This window comes from Nicotiana tabacum, chromosome 16 (genome assembly GCF_000715075.1).
Source record: "Nicotiana tabacum cultivar K326 chromosome 16, ASM71507v2, whole genome shotgun sequence".
In the NCBI taxonomy this organism is placed as follows: Eukaryota; Viridiplantae; Streptophyta; class Magnoliopsida; order Solanales; family Solanaceae; genus Nicotiana; species Nicotiana tabacum.
Window position 1 is genome coordinate 126,284,255 of NC_134095.1, and position 16,374 is coordinate 126,300,628.

General features: G+C 38.1%; 1 pseudogene; it reads left to right on the top strand.

Moving 5' to 3' along the window:
• The first annotated feature begins 283 nt into the window (after positions 1 to 283).
• On the top strand, positions 284 to 13,915 carry LOC107829081 (putative isoprenylcysteine alpha-carbonyl methylesterase ICMEL1; annotated as a pseudogene).
• Positions 13,916 to 16,374: the final 2,459 nt, after the last annotated feature.

Here is a 16,374-nt window from a genome sequence, read left to right on the forward strand (position 1 = left end):
TGATATTATCACCGAGTATATGTAAAGTTTCTAAATCAATTCTGGTCCTCTATCTTTATTCAGGGTAGGCTACAGATGGATCACCATGTTTCTTGCCCTTGGATGTTATGTTTTCCTACTTATACCCGGTTTTATTCAAGGTCCGGAACATTTAAGAATATGTTGCTGTTCGAAACACCTCACTCCATATTTCTAATGATATCAAAATGAACCTAATCATCTTTTTGGCATCAGTCTTCTTTCAGATTTCTGGATGTTTAGAATATAATATCAGTAATAAGTCATGACTTTATCTATTGCAGTCGGATATCACTATTTTTCTTCCAGTCAAGTACGTCGAGACATTGTTTATGGTGATCAACCAAGAAATAGGTACATTATCGATTTTAACACTCGTGCATTTTTATTGGCTATGCACTGCTTGTATTTGTCTTCATGCATTTATAACTAGCGAACATCCCATGTTGCAGGATTGATCTATACCTACCGAAAAACAACAATGGGCCAAAGCCGGTTGTTGCATTTGTAACAGGTGGAGCCTGGATCATTGGGTGTGTAATTAAGCCGATTGCTTCATTTGTTGCGGAAGCCAAATGTATAGAGTGTGAATAAGTCACAACTACTATACCAAAAATTATGACAACCACCAAATAATAAATAAGACAATAAAGCAATAATAAAGGGAACACCAGAATTTACGAGGTTCGGCTAATTTTGCCTACTCCTCGGACACAACCAAATATTTTATTCCACTCCAAAAATACAAGTGAAATAATACTAAAGAGAGAAGATACAAATGCCTTAAACAGATGAGAAGGCAAATGAGAGGTGTATTTCAATCCTAAACATTAGGCCTTCTTTTATAGGGGAAAAATCCCCCCAAACTTAACTCCCAACCAATGTGGGACTTTGGCATTTTGCCAAACTTCAACAAATCTCCACCTTGGCAAAATTCCACATTTTCAATTCTCTCTCAATAACAAATTTTGGTTGTGTCTTCATCTTCAATCTTCAGTGTTCAACAATGTTGATCAAATCCAAACAATGTTGAAACTTGACCGCAGTCACCACCTTTGTCAGCATATCAGCAGGATTCTCTGTAGTATGAATTTTCTTCACCGTGACTCCACCTTCTTCTATGATTTCTCGTACGAAATGATACCGAACATCAATGTGCTTCGTCCTTGCATGATAAACTTGGTTCTTCGCTAATTGAATAGCACTTTGACTATCACAAAAAATTGTGATACCTTTTTGTTCAACACCAAGCTCCTTTAGCAATCATTGAAGCCAAATTGCCTCTTTCACAGCATCTGTAATAGCCATGTACTCTGCCTCTGTTGTAGACAAAGCAACTGTTGACTGCAAAGTAGACTTCCAACTAACTGGTGCCTTTGCAAAAGTAAACACATAACCAGTAGTTGATCTTCGTTTGTCCATATCACCCGCAAAATCTGAGTCACAATATCCAACTACAAACTGATTGTCTTCCTGCTCAAAAACTAACCCGACATCTACAGTATTATGAATATACCGTAGAATCCACTTCACAGCTTGCCAATGCTCCTTCCCTGGATTGTGCATATATCTGCTAATAACTCCAACAGCTTGTGAAATGTCAGGCCTTGTGCAAACCATTGCATACATCAAGCTACCAACAGCATTTGCGTATGGTACCTTTGACACATACTCTCGTTCAGCTTCATCCATTGGCGACATAGTAGTACTTAGCTTAAAATGGGAAGCAAGTGGAGTACTAACTGGCTTAGTCTTGTCATCTATGCCAAAACGTTGAAGTACTCTCTTCAAATATTCCTTTTGAGATAAACAGAGTTTCTTTGAACGTCTATCTCTAATTATCTCTATGCCAAGAATTTTCTTTGCCTCACCCAAATCCTTCATCTCGAACTCCTTCTTCAGTTGAATCTTCAACTTATCAATTTCTTCCGAATTCTTGGAAGCTATCAACATATCATCAACATATAGGAGAAGATATACAAAGGAACCATCTTTAAGCTTGTGCAAATACACACAATGATCGTATTTGCTTCTCTTGTACCCTTGCCGCAACATAAACTCGTCAAATCGCTTGTACCATTGTCTAGAAGATTGTTTCAATCCGTACAACGATTTTTCAAGTTTGCACACCATATTTTCTTTTCCAGCAACTTTGAATCCTTCTGGCTGAGTCATGTAGATTTCCTCCTCCAAGTTTCCATGTAAAAACGCAGTTTTTACATCCATCTGAACTAGTTCCAAATCCAATTGTGCTACCAAAGCCAACATAATTCTAATGGAGGAATGTTTTACAACTGGAGAAAACACTTCATTGTAATCAATTCCCTCCTTTTGAGCATATCCTTTGGCCACCAATCTTGCTTTGTAGCGAACATCTAATTAGTTAGGAAATCCTTCTTTCTTTGCAAATACCCATTTGCACCCAATTGCTTTCTTTCCCTTCGGGAGACAATCTCCATGTATGATTCTGATGAAGGGACTGTATCTCATCATTCATGGCAATCCTCCACTTATCTTCTTCTGAACTTTGAACAGCGTCTTTATAAGTAGTAGGAACATCATCAGCTACAATTGAGGTTGCACAAGCAACCGTCTCTATGAGACGAACAGGTTTCGTTATTGTTCTTTTTGGCCTGCTGGTTGCTATTGATTCAAGTTGTTGTTGAGATTCCTGAGTTGGAATCTCCTCTACTGGCTCTCCTTCCAGAGGGTAATCTTCATTTGTTTCCTCCTCTGCTTCTTGTGTAGGAAAAATAAATTTTCCCTCAAACTCCACCTGCTTAGAAGCACCTTCATTTTGTTTGGTATCTTCTGTTACCTTATTTACCATAGCAAATTCATCAAAGGTAACATCTCTGCTGAATATTACTTTCTTTGTCATAGGGCACCATAAGCGATATCCTTTGACTCCAGAAGTAATTCCCATAAAAATAGCCTTCTTTGCCCTTGGATCCAATTTTGACTCCGTCACATGATAATATGCAGTTGAGCCAAACACGTGCAAAAAGTTATAATCTACAGCAGGTTTTCCGTACCATTTTTCAAATGGTGTTTTGCCATCAATAGCAGCAGATGGTGGACGATTAATGAGGTGACATGCATATGTAATTGCCTCAGCCCAAAATTCTTTGCCCAAGCCAGCATTGGACAACATACACCGTACCTTCTCCAGCAAGGTCCGGTTCATACGTTCTGCCACTCCATTCTGTTGTGGTGTATGTCTAACAGTAAAGTGTCGGACGATGCCATCATTTTCACAGACCTTATTGAAATGATCATTTTTGTATTCACCTCCATTGTCTGTGCGAATACACTTGATCCTCCTGCCTGTTTGATTCTCCACCATCGTCTTCCATTTGAGAAAAATTCCCAGCACTTCATCTTTGTTTTTCATTGTATACACCCACACTCTTCGAGAAAAATCATCAACAAAGGTTACAAAATAGTGCTTCCCACCCAATGAAGGTGTTTTGGAAGGACCCCAAACATCAGAGTGTACATAATCCAAAATGCCTTTAGTATTATGGATCGCTGTACCAAATTTAACCCTTGTCTGTTTCCCTTTGACACAATGCTCACAAAACTCCAAGTTGCAAGCCTTTACTCCTTTTAACAATCCTTGATCTGATAGAGTTTTCAAGGATTTTCCTCCAGCATGTCCCAAGCGCATGTGCCATAGCTTGGTTGCTTCTGCCTCTTTGTCGTCACTGGATGTCACTGTCGCTGTCCCAATAACTATTCTGCCACGATAGCGGTACATATTATTATTCTTCCGATTAGCCTTCATTACCACTAGTGCGCCGGAACATACTCTCATCACTCCATTTTCTGCAATGATTTTGAACCCTTTTGATTCTAGGGCTCCCACAGAGATGAGATTCTTCTTCAAATCCGGTACATATCGAACATCTATCAATGTTCTGATCATTCCATCATGGTTCCTTAATCGTATTGAACCAATGCCATATGAGGTAAGAGGGCTGTTATCCGCTGTGTGGACGACTCCATATTCTCCTTCTTGAAATTCCACGAACCAGTCCCTGTTGGGACACATATGATAGCTACAAGCCGAGTCCATCAACCATATGTCTGAAGATGTTGATGACTCTGTTGTAACTAATGAGAAGTCTGAATCATCACAATCAACTACATTTGAATCCATAATGGCCTTTCCATTGTTATGTTTGGCCTTATTCTTCAACTTCGGACAGTCTTTCTTCCAGTGCCCTTTTTCTCGACAAAAGGCACATTCATCTTTGCTGGGTCTGGATCTTGACTTGGATCTTCCCTTCTTTGTCCTCGTTTGATTTTGAGGACGACCCCTCACAAATAGTGCTTCTCCTTCTCCGCCCTTCTGTTTTTCTCGCTTTCTTTGTTCATAGCTGTACAAAGCCGAACAAACTTCTCTGAGAGAAACTTCGTCATTTCCATGGAGTAGAGTAGTTTCAAGGTGCTCGTACTCATCAGGAAGTGACGCCAACAACATCAAGGCCAAGTCACCATCATCATAAGTTGTATCCATATTTTGCAAATCTGTAACCAACTTATTGAAACTGGTGATATGTTCATTCATCGTGGTACCAGGAACATAGGTGAAGTGAAACAGTCTCTTCTTCATGTACAATTTATTTTGACTGTTTTTCTTCAAAAATTTATCCTCCAGTGCTTTCCATAATTTACTTGCAGAAGTTTCCTTTGTGTATGGATATTTCTGCTCTCTAGCAAGGTAGGATCGAATGGTACCGCAAGCAACACGGTTGATAATTCTCCAATCTTCTTCTCCAATAACATCTGGTTTCTTTTCTTCAATGGCCAGATCTAGCCCTTGTTGAAAAAGGACATCTAGAACCTCGCCTTGCCACATCCCAAAATGTCCGGACCCGTCAAATATTTCGACTGCAAATTTCGCATTTGACACAATTCTTGTCATAAGCGAAGATGCCAATGATGACGTATTGTTGACACTTGATGTAGATTCTTCTTGTTTATTGTCTCCCATCTTTGACACAAATATTATTTAATAGCTGACGACACAAATCAAGATTATTTCCTTTCTGGTGTGGAAGATCAGACTAAGCTGCAACCACAGAGCATACTCAGACAGAACCTTGACTCAGTTACCAAGATAAATCTTTTCTGATGTGGAAGATCAGACTATGCTGCAACCACAGAGCATACTTAGACAGTACCTTGGCTCTGATACCAATTGTTGCGGAAGCCAAATGTATAGAGTGTGAATAAGTCACAACTACTATACCAAAAATTATGACAACCACCAAATAATAAATAAGACAATAAAGCAATAATAAAGGGAACACCAGAATTTACGAGGTTCGGCTAATTTTGCCTACTCCTCGGACACAACCAAATATTTTATTCCACTCCAATAATACAAGTGAAATAATACTAAAGAGAGAAGATACAAATGCCTTAAACAGATGAGAAGGCAAATGAGAGGTGTATTTCAATCCTAAACATTAGACCTTCTTTTATAGGGGAAAAATCCCCCCCAAACTTAACTCCCAACCAATGTGGGACTTTGGCATTTTGCCAAACTTCAACATCATTGTCCTTAAATGCTATGAATAACTTGAACAGTGTTCTTATTTGTGCTTTCTTCATTGTCCTTAAATGCTATGAATAACTTGAATAGTGTTCTTATTTGTGCTTTCTCTTTTGGTTCACAGTAACAAAGCCTGGGGTTCTCTTCTAGGTCAACAGTTGTCTGAAAGAGACATTATAGTGGAATGCATTGACTACAGGTGATCTCTGTTTCATCTGAGCTAAGTAAAGTGTTACTAATTGGCGACTTAATGTCTTCTCTCTTAATTTGCTTTATGCACAGTGAATATTTTTGTTGTATCAAATAAGGAATAAGATGTTCACTGTTTCATACACATATGGGAGCTAAGGAATTGTAGTTTAGACATGAAAAGAGGGGAATTGTTGACTACATGATACACATGTTATCTGAAATACAAAAACAACAGGGAACACTGCATAATTGTTTCCAGTTTTATGTTTACGTGCACTTTTCTGAGCTTATTGCACTCAAACAGGAGATTGTTTGATTGTCAAAAGGTCCCAAATGCATTTTCAATTCAAAGTATATACAGTATTTGTAATTTTTCATATATTATATGAGTGAATACGTGCTTCAAATACATTTTCAATATCTGTAATTTTTTCATATATTATATGAGTAAATACATGCTTCACTTTCACTTCCATCCATCAAGTCATCTTCTTACTTCTAACTGTAGCGCGTTAACTGTTCTCAGAAATTTCCCTCAAGGAACTATTAGTGATATGGTTAAGGATGTTTCTCAAGGAATATCTTTCGTTTGTAACAACATAGCTAACTATGGTGGTGATCCTAGCAGGTATAATCAAGTTCTCTTTCCACTTCCATTTTCTCATGAATTATTTATTATTTACTTTCATTCAATGTTTTAGTTTTTTTGTGATCTACTTGTAGAATTTACTTAATGGGACAATCCGCTGGTGCACATTTTGTTGCTTGTGCTCTTTTGGAGCAGGCAATCAAGCAAGCTGCCGAGAAAGAGAGAGATTCTTGGAGTGTCTCTCAAATAAAGGCTTATTTTGGTTTATCCGGCGGCTGAGTTCTTGTTCAAGTTCCCATTAATGCTACATGGCCCTAGTCTTGAACAATTCTTTCTTAAGGTCATAGAACTACTAAAATTTCTTTTTCAACACTTGTGGACAGGTATAATCTGTTTAACCTAGTGGATCACTTCCATAGTCGAGGTCTATACCGTTCAATTTTTCTAAGGTATTTATTCAGTCTTATGGTATTACAACTATAGTCAGACCTTTCTATAACAGTATCCCTATATAACATTCATTCACTATGAAAGCCAGTTTTTCTCGGAACCGATTTTTATATTATATTGTCATAATATATGTCCTCTATGACAACACTTCACTATAGCAGCCAAAAAATATCGAAACAAACGAGGTTATTATAAAGAGGTTTGACTTTACTGCTTTCATTTAACAATTATATGGCTTACTGATGCATTTTCTTGGCACGTATACAGCATAATGGAAGGGGATCAAGGTCTGGGACGATATTCGCCCGAAGTAATGATACAAGATCCAAATATTAGGAATGTTGTTTCTCTCCTTCCTCCTACTATCCTTTTCATGGAACTGCAGACTATTCCATTCCTTGTGACTCCAGGTTTGAACTGATGATGTCCATCTCATTGAAGAAGTATTAGGCATGTGCCTAATAAGAGTTTTCTTTGGTTTGGTAGTCAACCTTGTTGACTTGGTTTGGTTGGTAGCCAACCTTGTTGAATTAGTTTGGTTTGGTAGCCAACCTTGTTGAATTTCTTTGGTTTGGTAGCCAACTTTGTTGAATTGTGAAAAGTGTGTATAAATTATCAAATATTGTAGGCTTTAGAGGGTGAAGCTTTGGCTATAAAAGGAGAGCTTCAACTCTCATTTCTTCACACCAACAAAAAGAGAAAGAAAGAGTGAGGTTTCACAGACAAGGTATAAGAAAATAGTCTGTGAAGAAAATAGAGAGTGAGCGATATTGTAGTGAGGTGAGAATATCAAAAGAGGGTTATTTCTTTTGAGTGTTGTAGTGGTCTTTGGAGTATTTACCTCCGACCTACAAAGTGTAAAATTCCTTACTATAGTGATATCAGTTGCTCCTCTCGGGGTCGTGGTTTTTTCCCTTATTCAGAAGGGTTTTCCACGTAAAAATTTTGGTGTCATTGTTACTCTTTTATTCTTGTTAATTACCGTATCTCGGTGCTACATTATTATTCCGCTTTATTACCGTGAATATTATTTTGGTAAGGGGTTTATTCCCAACAACTGGTATCAGAGCACAGGTTCTGCTCGTTCACTGAAATACTATTCACTGTCGGTAGTACTATACTTGGTGAAAAATAAAAATGTCCGGAGTAAAGTACGAGGTAGCAAAATTCAACGGAGATAACGGTTTCTCAACATGGCAAAGAAGAATGAGAGATCTGCTCATCCAACAAGGATTACACAAGGTTCTAGATGTTGATTCCAAAAAGCCTGATACCATGAAAGCTGAGGATTGGGCTGACTTGGATGAAAGAGCTGCTAGTGCAATCAGGTTGCACTTATCAGATGATGTGGTAAATAACATCATTGATGAAGACACTGCACGTGGAATTTGGACAAGGTTGGAAAGCCTATACATGTCCAAAACGCTGACAAATAAATTGTACCTGAAGAAGCAGTTATACGCCCTACACATGAGTGAAGGTACGAATTTTTTGTCACATTTAAATGTGTTTAACGGACTAATCACACAGCTTGCCAACCTCGGAGTGAAAATCGAGGAAGAAGATAAAGCCATCTTGCTATTGAACTCGTTGCCATCTTCGTACGATAACTTGGCAACAACCATCTTGCACGGTAAGACTACTATTGAGTTGAAAGATGTCACATCGGCTCTTCTACTCAATGAGAAGATGAGAAAGAAGCCTGAAAATCAAGGACATGCTCTCATCACACAAGGTAGAGGCAGGAGTTATCAAAGGAGTTCGAACAACTATGGTAGATCCGGAGCTCGTGGGAAGTCAAAGAACCGATCCAAATCAAGAGCCAGAAATTGCTACAACTGTGATCAACCAGGTCACTTCAAAAGAGATTGCCCAAATCCAAAGAAGGGCAAAGGTGAAACCAGTGGCCAGAAGAATGACGACAACACAGCCGCCATGGTGCAAAATAATGATAATGTTGTCCTCTTTATAAATGAGGAAGAGGAATGCATGCACCTGTCAGGTCCAGAGTCGGAATGGGTGGTTGACACAGCGGCATCTCACCATGCCACACCGGTAAGAGATCTTTTTTGCAGATATGTAGCAGGTGATTTCGGCACAGTGAAAATGGGTAACACAAGTTACTCAAAGATTGCGGGGATTGGTGACATTTGTATCAAGACAAATGTCGGATGCACATTGGTTCTAAAGGATGTGCGGCATGTACCTGATTTGCGGATGAACTTGATCTCGGGAATTGCTTTAGACCGAGATGGATACGAGAGTTATTTTGCAAATCAAAAGTGGAGACTCACTAAGGGATCATTGGTGATTGCAAAGGGAGTTGCTCGTGGCACGTTGTACATGACAAATGCAGAAATATGCCAAGGTGAATTGAACGCGGCACAAGATGAGATTTCTGTAGATTTATGGCACAAAAGAATGGGTCATATGAGCGAGAAGGGATTGAAGATTCTTGCCAAGAAATCACTCATTTCTTATGCCAAAGGTACAACTATAAAACCTTGTGACTACTGTTTATTTGGTAAGCAGCACATAGTCTCATTTCAGACATCGTCTGAAAGAAAATTGAATATACTTGATTTAGTATATTCTGATGTTTGCGGCCCAATGGAAATTGAATCAATGGGCGGTAACAAATATTTTGTTACTTTTATTGATGATGCTTCACGAAAATTATGGGTTTATATTTTGAAAACCAAAGATCAGGTGTTTCAAGTTTTCCAGAAATTTCATGCTCTAGTAGAAAGGGAGACGGGTCGAAAGCTAAAGCGCCTCCGAAGTGACAATGGAGGTGAGTACACTTCAAGGGAATTTGAAGAGTATTGTTCAAGTCATGGGACCAGACATGAAAAGACAGTTCCTGGAACCCCACAGCACAATGGTGTAGCCGAGAGGATGAACCGCACCATTGTGGAGAATGTGAGAAGCATGCTCAGAATGGCTAAACTGCCTAAGTCATTCTGGGGTGAAGCAGTTCAGACAGCCTGTTACCTGATCAATAGGAGTCCATCAGTTCCGTTGGCGTTTGAAATCCCAGAGAGAGTTTGGACCAACAAGGAGGTGTCCTACTCGCATCTGAAGGTGTTCGGTTGCAGAGCTTTTGCACATGTACCAAAAGAGCAGAGAACAAAGCTGGATGATAAATCTGTTCCCTGCATATTTATCGGATATGGAGATGAAGAGTTCGGGTACAGACTGTGGGATCCTGTAAAGAAGAAGGTCAACAGAAGCAGAGATGTAGTCTTCCGAGAAAGTGAAGTTGGAACTGCTGCTGATATGTTAGAAAAGGCGAAAAATGGTATAATTCCTAACTTTGTTACTATTCCTTCTACTTCTAACAATCCCACAAGTGCAGAAAGTACAACCGACGAGGTTGCCGAGCAGGTGGAGCAACCTGGTGAGGTTATTGAAGCAGGGGGAGCAACTTGATGAAGGTGTCGAGGAAGTGGAGCACCCCACTCAGGGAGAAGAACAACCTCAACCTCTAAGGAGATCAGAGAGGCCAAGGGTAGAGTCACGCAGGTACCCTTCCACAGAGTATGTCCTCATCAGTGATGAGGGGGAGCCAGAAAGTCTTAAGGAGGTGTTGTCCCATCCAGAAAAGAACCAGTGGATGAAAGCTATGCAAGAAGAGATGGAATCTCTACAGAAAAATGGCACATACAAGCTGGTTGAACTTCCAAAGGGTAAAAGACCACTCAAATGCAAATGGGTCTTTAAACTCAAGAAAGATGGAGATGGCAAGCTGGTCAGATACAAAGCTCGATTGATGGTTAAAGGCTTCGAACAGAAGAAAGATATTGATTTTGACGAAATTTTATCCCCCGTTGTTAAAATGACTTCTATTCGAACAATTTTGAGCTTAGCAGCTAGCCTAGATCTTGAAGTGGAGCAGTTGGATGTGAAAACTGCATTTCTTCATGGAGATTTGGAAGAGGAGATTTATATGGAGCAACCAGAAGGATTTGAAGTAGCTGGAAAGAAACACATGGTGTGCAAATTGAATAAGAGTCTTTATGGATTGAAGCAGGCACCAAGGCAAGTGGTACATGAAGTTTGATTCATTCATGAAAAGTCAAACATACCTAAAGACCTATTCTGATCCATGTGTATACTTCAAAAGATTTTCTGAGAATAACTTTATTATATTGTTGTTGTATGTGGATGACATGTTAACTGTAGGAAAAGACAAGGGGTTGATAGCAAAGTTGAAAGGAGATCTGTCCAAGTCATTTGATATGAAGGACTTGGGCCCAGCACAACAAATTCTAGGGATGAAGATAGTTCGAGAGAGAACAAGTAGAAAGTTGTGGCTATCTCAGGAGAAGTACATTGAACGTGTACTAGAACGCTTCAACCTGAAGAATGCTAAGCCAGTCAACACACCTCTTGCTGGTCATCTAAAGTTGAGTAAGAAGATGTGTCCTACAATAGTGGAGGAGAAAGGAAACATGGCTAAAGTTCCTTATTCTTCAGCAGTCGGAAGCTTGATGTATGCAATGGTATGTACTAGACCTGATATTGCTCACGCAGTTGGTGTTGTCAGAAAGTTTCTTGAAAATCCTGGAAAGGAACATTGGGAAGCAGTCAAGTGGATACTCAGGTACCTGAGAGGTACCACGGGAGATTGTTTGTGCTTTGGAGGATCTGATCCAATCTTGAAGGGCTATACAGATGCTGATATGGCAGGTGACATTGACAACAGAAAATCTACTACTGGATATTTATTTACATTTTCAGGGGGAGCTATATCATGGCAGTCTAAGTTGCAGAAGTGCGTTGCACTTTCAACAACTGAAGCAGAGTACATTGCCGCTACAGAAACTGGCAAGGAGATGATATGGCTCAAGCGATTCCTTCAAGAGCTTGGATTGCATCAGAAGGAGTATGTCGTCTATTGTGACAGTCAAAGTGCAATAGACCTTAGCAAGAACTCTATGTACCATGCAAGGACCAAACACATTGATGTGAGATATCATTGGATTCGAGAAATGGTAGATGATGAATCTCTAAAAGTCTTGAAGATTTCTACAAGTGAGAATCCCGCAGATATGCTGACCAAGGTGGTACCAAGGAACAAGTTCGAGCTATGCAAAGAACTTGTCGGCATGCACTCAAACTAGAAGACAGTGCTACCTCCTCTAGATGAATGAGACTGGAGGGGGAGATTGATGATGTCCATCTCATTGAAGAAGTATTAGGCATGTGCCTAATAAGAGTTTTCTTTGGTTTGGTAGCCAACCTTGTTGACTTGGTTTGGTTGGTAGCCAACCTTGTTGAATTAGTTTGGTTTGGTAGCCAACCTTGTTGAATTTCTTTGGTTTGGTAGCCAACTTTGTTGAATTGTGAAAAGTGTGTATAAATTGTCAAATATTGTAGGCTTTAGAGGGTGAAGCTTTGGCTATAAAAGGAGAGCTTCAACTCTCATTTCTTCACACCAACAAAGAGAGAAAGAAAGAGTGAGGTTTCACAGACAAGATATAAGAAAATAGTCTGTGAAGAAAATAGAGAGTGAGCGATATTGTAGTGAGGTGAGAATATCAAAAGAGGGTTATTTCTTTTGAGTGTTGTAGTGGTCTTTGGAGTATTTACCTCCGACCTACAAAGTGTAAAATTCCTTACTATAGTGATATCAGTTGCTCCTCTCGGGGTCGTGGTTTTTTCCCTTATTCAGAAGGGTTTTCCACGTAAAAATTTTGGTGTCATTGTTACTCTTTTATTCTTGTTAATTACCGTATCTCGGTGCTACATTATTATTCCGCTTTATTACCGTGAATATTATTTTGGTAAGGGGTTTATTCCCAACATGAACCTCCCTTATGCAACTTTTTACTTTAATTATTGTTAACATCACAGCTGCTGCAGTTACCATTTTACTATATTACACTTAATACTTAATAGCGATTGAATTGTTTATCTTCAGCTTACTTTTACTTATTAACATAACTGAGATTTACAAAACGAAGTCTTAATTCTTGATGCTGATGAAAACATCGCCAAACGTGAAAATAGAGTATTTGTAACATGTTTGCTGAGGGTGCTAGCAGGAATGGATCAGGACTTCTTTTTTGCAATTTTGTGTTCTAATTATTTGCAGATATTGTCAGTACATTAGTATATTTATTGTATTCATATACTCTAAAATGAATATCTGAACATTTTATGCAGATTGCTAACAAGTTTTTCTTATTCCAGCAAAAGTTTTGTCGACACTCTAAGAGCTCTGGGTATCAAAGCTGAATGCATCTTATTAGAAGGAAAGACATACAGATTTGTTTCTTCAGGTGATTATTGGCTTATTCTTATCAATGCCCCTCTTTGTTTCTTCAGGGACAAAATTTCATGCACGTGTAATGGACCGATAAACGCCCTTAAATTAGATGCTATCTTTGCTTTGTTTGTGCCCATTGCCAAGTATTTTTATAGTTTCACCTAAATTTTGTGATAAATGCATTTGCCTATGGTGCTGTAGTTCAATAGTTGCAGCAGTTAATCTTTTCCCTTCTGTAGGATCCAATGAGAGGCGGCATAGATGATATGTTAGAAGATTTAACTTCGATTATTCATGGCGAAGGCTCTGAAACCATCAAAGCAAATGCACCTCCAAGAAAACGCCTTGTTCCTGAATTCATGCTGAAGTTGGCTTGTCGTGTGAGCCCTTTTTAGTTATCGCTATTCTTTTAGATGAATCGTTCCGTTTTCTCTTTAGATCATTGCAACATGCAAATGAGAAGAACAAGAGCTAGCTGTTAGACCTTTGAAATGTAGTTATTATTTCTGATGTTTTGATCAGTTAGACTTGATGATTTGATTAATTGTTTCAAGTTCTTTTTGAAACGGACTAATAAGGAAAGTGTGTCACATAAATTGATATGGACGGAGTATGTACGAGTAGGCAAGGGAAAGAATACAAATACGGGTATGAGATTATTCCATTAATAGGAAACCAAAGAGAAGAAAGTACAAGCCAGTGGTTTAATAACTATATCACTCATAAGTTTAAACAGCAGCCATGCATTTCATGATTAGTAACAGATCTGCATGCTATATATATTCTTCATCATACTCTTATAATTACTCGTCCTTCTTCTTAGTTCTTTGCAGCTGACTTGCTACCTGATGCCTAAAAAAAAAGAATCAAATTTAAATCAGTCAAAAAGAAAAGTAAATATAAAAAAAAAACTATATGCTACTCTGGTAACAAATATGAGTCATCTTGATTACTGACTTTATTTCGAAATAATTGACGTTTTAGAAAAATATAGGTCATCTATTATTTTCTTGTTTCCGGATCTTCCTTTAGTGTTCCTATATTAGTAGAGTATTAATTGAGACATAACACGTAATTTAGACAGATAAAATACAGATAATATGGATATGTGAGCGATGTTAATTGACCTTCTTCTTAGGCTCACGAGGCTTTTTCTGGGCCGATTTGGAAGCGGGAGGAGCCTTAGGAGATGCTTTCTTTGCTGGAGCAGATGGTTGAGTTCCAACAGGTTTCTCAGCTTTGAGTGATGCCATTTTTCTCTGTATTAATTCTCTCCTTGCACTAAAGTTAAGAACAAGTAAGATTTTGTACTAATGGCTCTGAGTTTCTAGTTGTGTCAAAGCACTTATATATATAGTTGTTGGCACGGGGACAAAGCGAACTAGTAACAACCTCTCTGCCCTCTCGGGATAGGGGTAAGACCTGCATACACACTACCCTCCCAAGATATTGTTGTTGTTGTTGGGGAAAAGGCGGACTAGTAAGGCATTGTCATCCTGTGAAATGGGAATAATAATATCAACATATATCAGAAGCCCAATTTGAAAGATGCTGCATCAGATGCTTAGACAAGGCATCTAATTTATTTCATTATTTAAGGACCAATGCTAAAGAATTTATGTGGAGTACTTCTTTTCGATATAATATTGGTATAAAATTCGCGGTATGATATATACTTCTGTCGCGAAGCAATTGGAACTAGAAGAAAGAATGAGGAAAAATTCTGTGTTCAGTTCCAAGTAGTAGGAGTATTTGGAATAATATCATCAGTTGGAAAATTACAGATGCTATATATCTACTCTCGTTGATGAGATGGACTGTCTTAATATGAAACCTGTGCCAATGCAAGTTGGCGAAGCATCTTGAGTGATGGCTATTCATTTAAGTCTTGGCGTAGCATCAGTTTGTACATTTTTGAATAAACCTGAATTATTATTCAAAGTTTAATAATGCAGTACATGTCATTTCATAATTCCGCAGGCACTTTGAGATAACTATCTAATCATTTTTTTTTTTTTGAACAAATGCATTTTTTGCAGAGTTTTAAGCCATATTGAACGTTTTCGGATTTTATCTAGGGGTATTTTTTTTCAAATTATATGTCCGAATAAAAAAGGGGCTAAATTTCGATAAATTTTAAAATTATGACTAATAGGGGCTATCCCAATGATTTACTTATAGGTTAACCTAGGGAAAAAAATTAGAAATAATTTAATTTACAACTGGTAATTGAAAAATAACCACAATTTCAAAAGTAATCGAAATTTAGCCTTCATGTAAAAATAAAATCTGAACAGAAACACACTTAAATTTTGAAAAAATTCCAGCATAACATGTTGGAATTCGAATTTTTCACATATGAGATTCCAGCATAATGTGCTGGAATTTTATTATGCTAAAGTTCCAGCATAATATGCTGGAAGATTATACGTAGGAGCTCCAAAATCCAGCATATTATGCTGGAACTTTCCGTATTTCAAGTAGGGTATTTTGTTCTAGATTTTATCTCTGTATAAAATAGTTTCTATTTTTCAAAAATTTTGCAAACAATGGTTATTTTTCTATTACTCATCCGAAAACTGGCCAGCCCATGCTATTTTCACGTTAACGTAGGCATTGGCCAAAGTAAGTAGAAATGACACCATGTAGTTACTTTAAAGGGATGTATTTAAGAATTAACTAGTGCGTTCGGGATTTTAATTTTTCAGTTCAAATTTTCAGGATAAAAATATCCTGATTTGTCCTGAAGTTACGATTTTTAATTTAAAATTTCAGGACAAATTTAGTACGGACTAATTCCTAAATAGCATTCATGAGAATGGTTATCTGTGCACTTGCCCCTAAAGTAACCCATAAAATAACAGCCCAAATTCAACCCACGAGCGTGCCCAAACTTGACCTTCTATCCCTGTGATGTCAGTCATGTTACTACTTTGCAGGTAGGTCAATTTGGGAAGACTCGGTTGTGATCCATAGTTTTATCCATCGTACTTGCTCATTTAGCCCAAGTAAATTTTGGACAGTTTAAATAAATCGGCCATTCATTTGCTAGCTAGTTGTAAACTTGTAATAGTGTGGGTTAGCCACTTTGCAGCCCGTAGTTGAAAAATAACAATGGTCATGGAGTTTCAAATTTCACAAATGAGAGTTCAGGATATTGTCATGGAACTATACCAATGGAATTTAAAACTATGACAACGACTATTTTTCAATTAGAAGACTGAAAAGTGGTTATTTATGAATTTTATCCCATTTGCCACCATATAAGTGTCCATCCCTCCAGTCAGT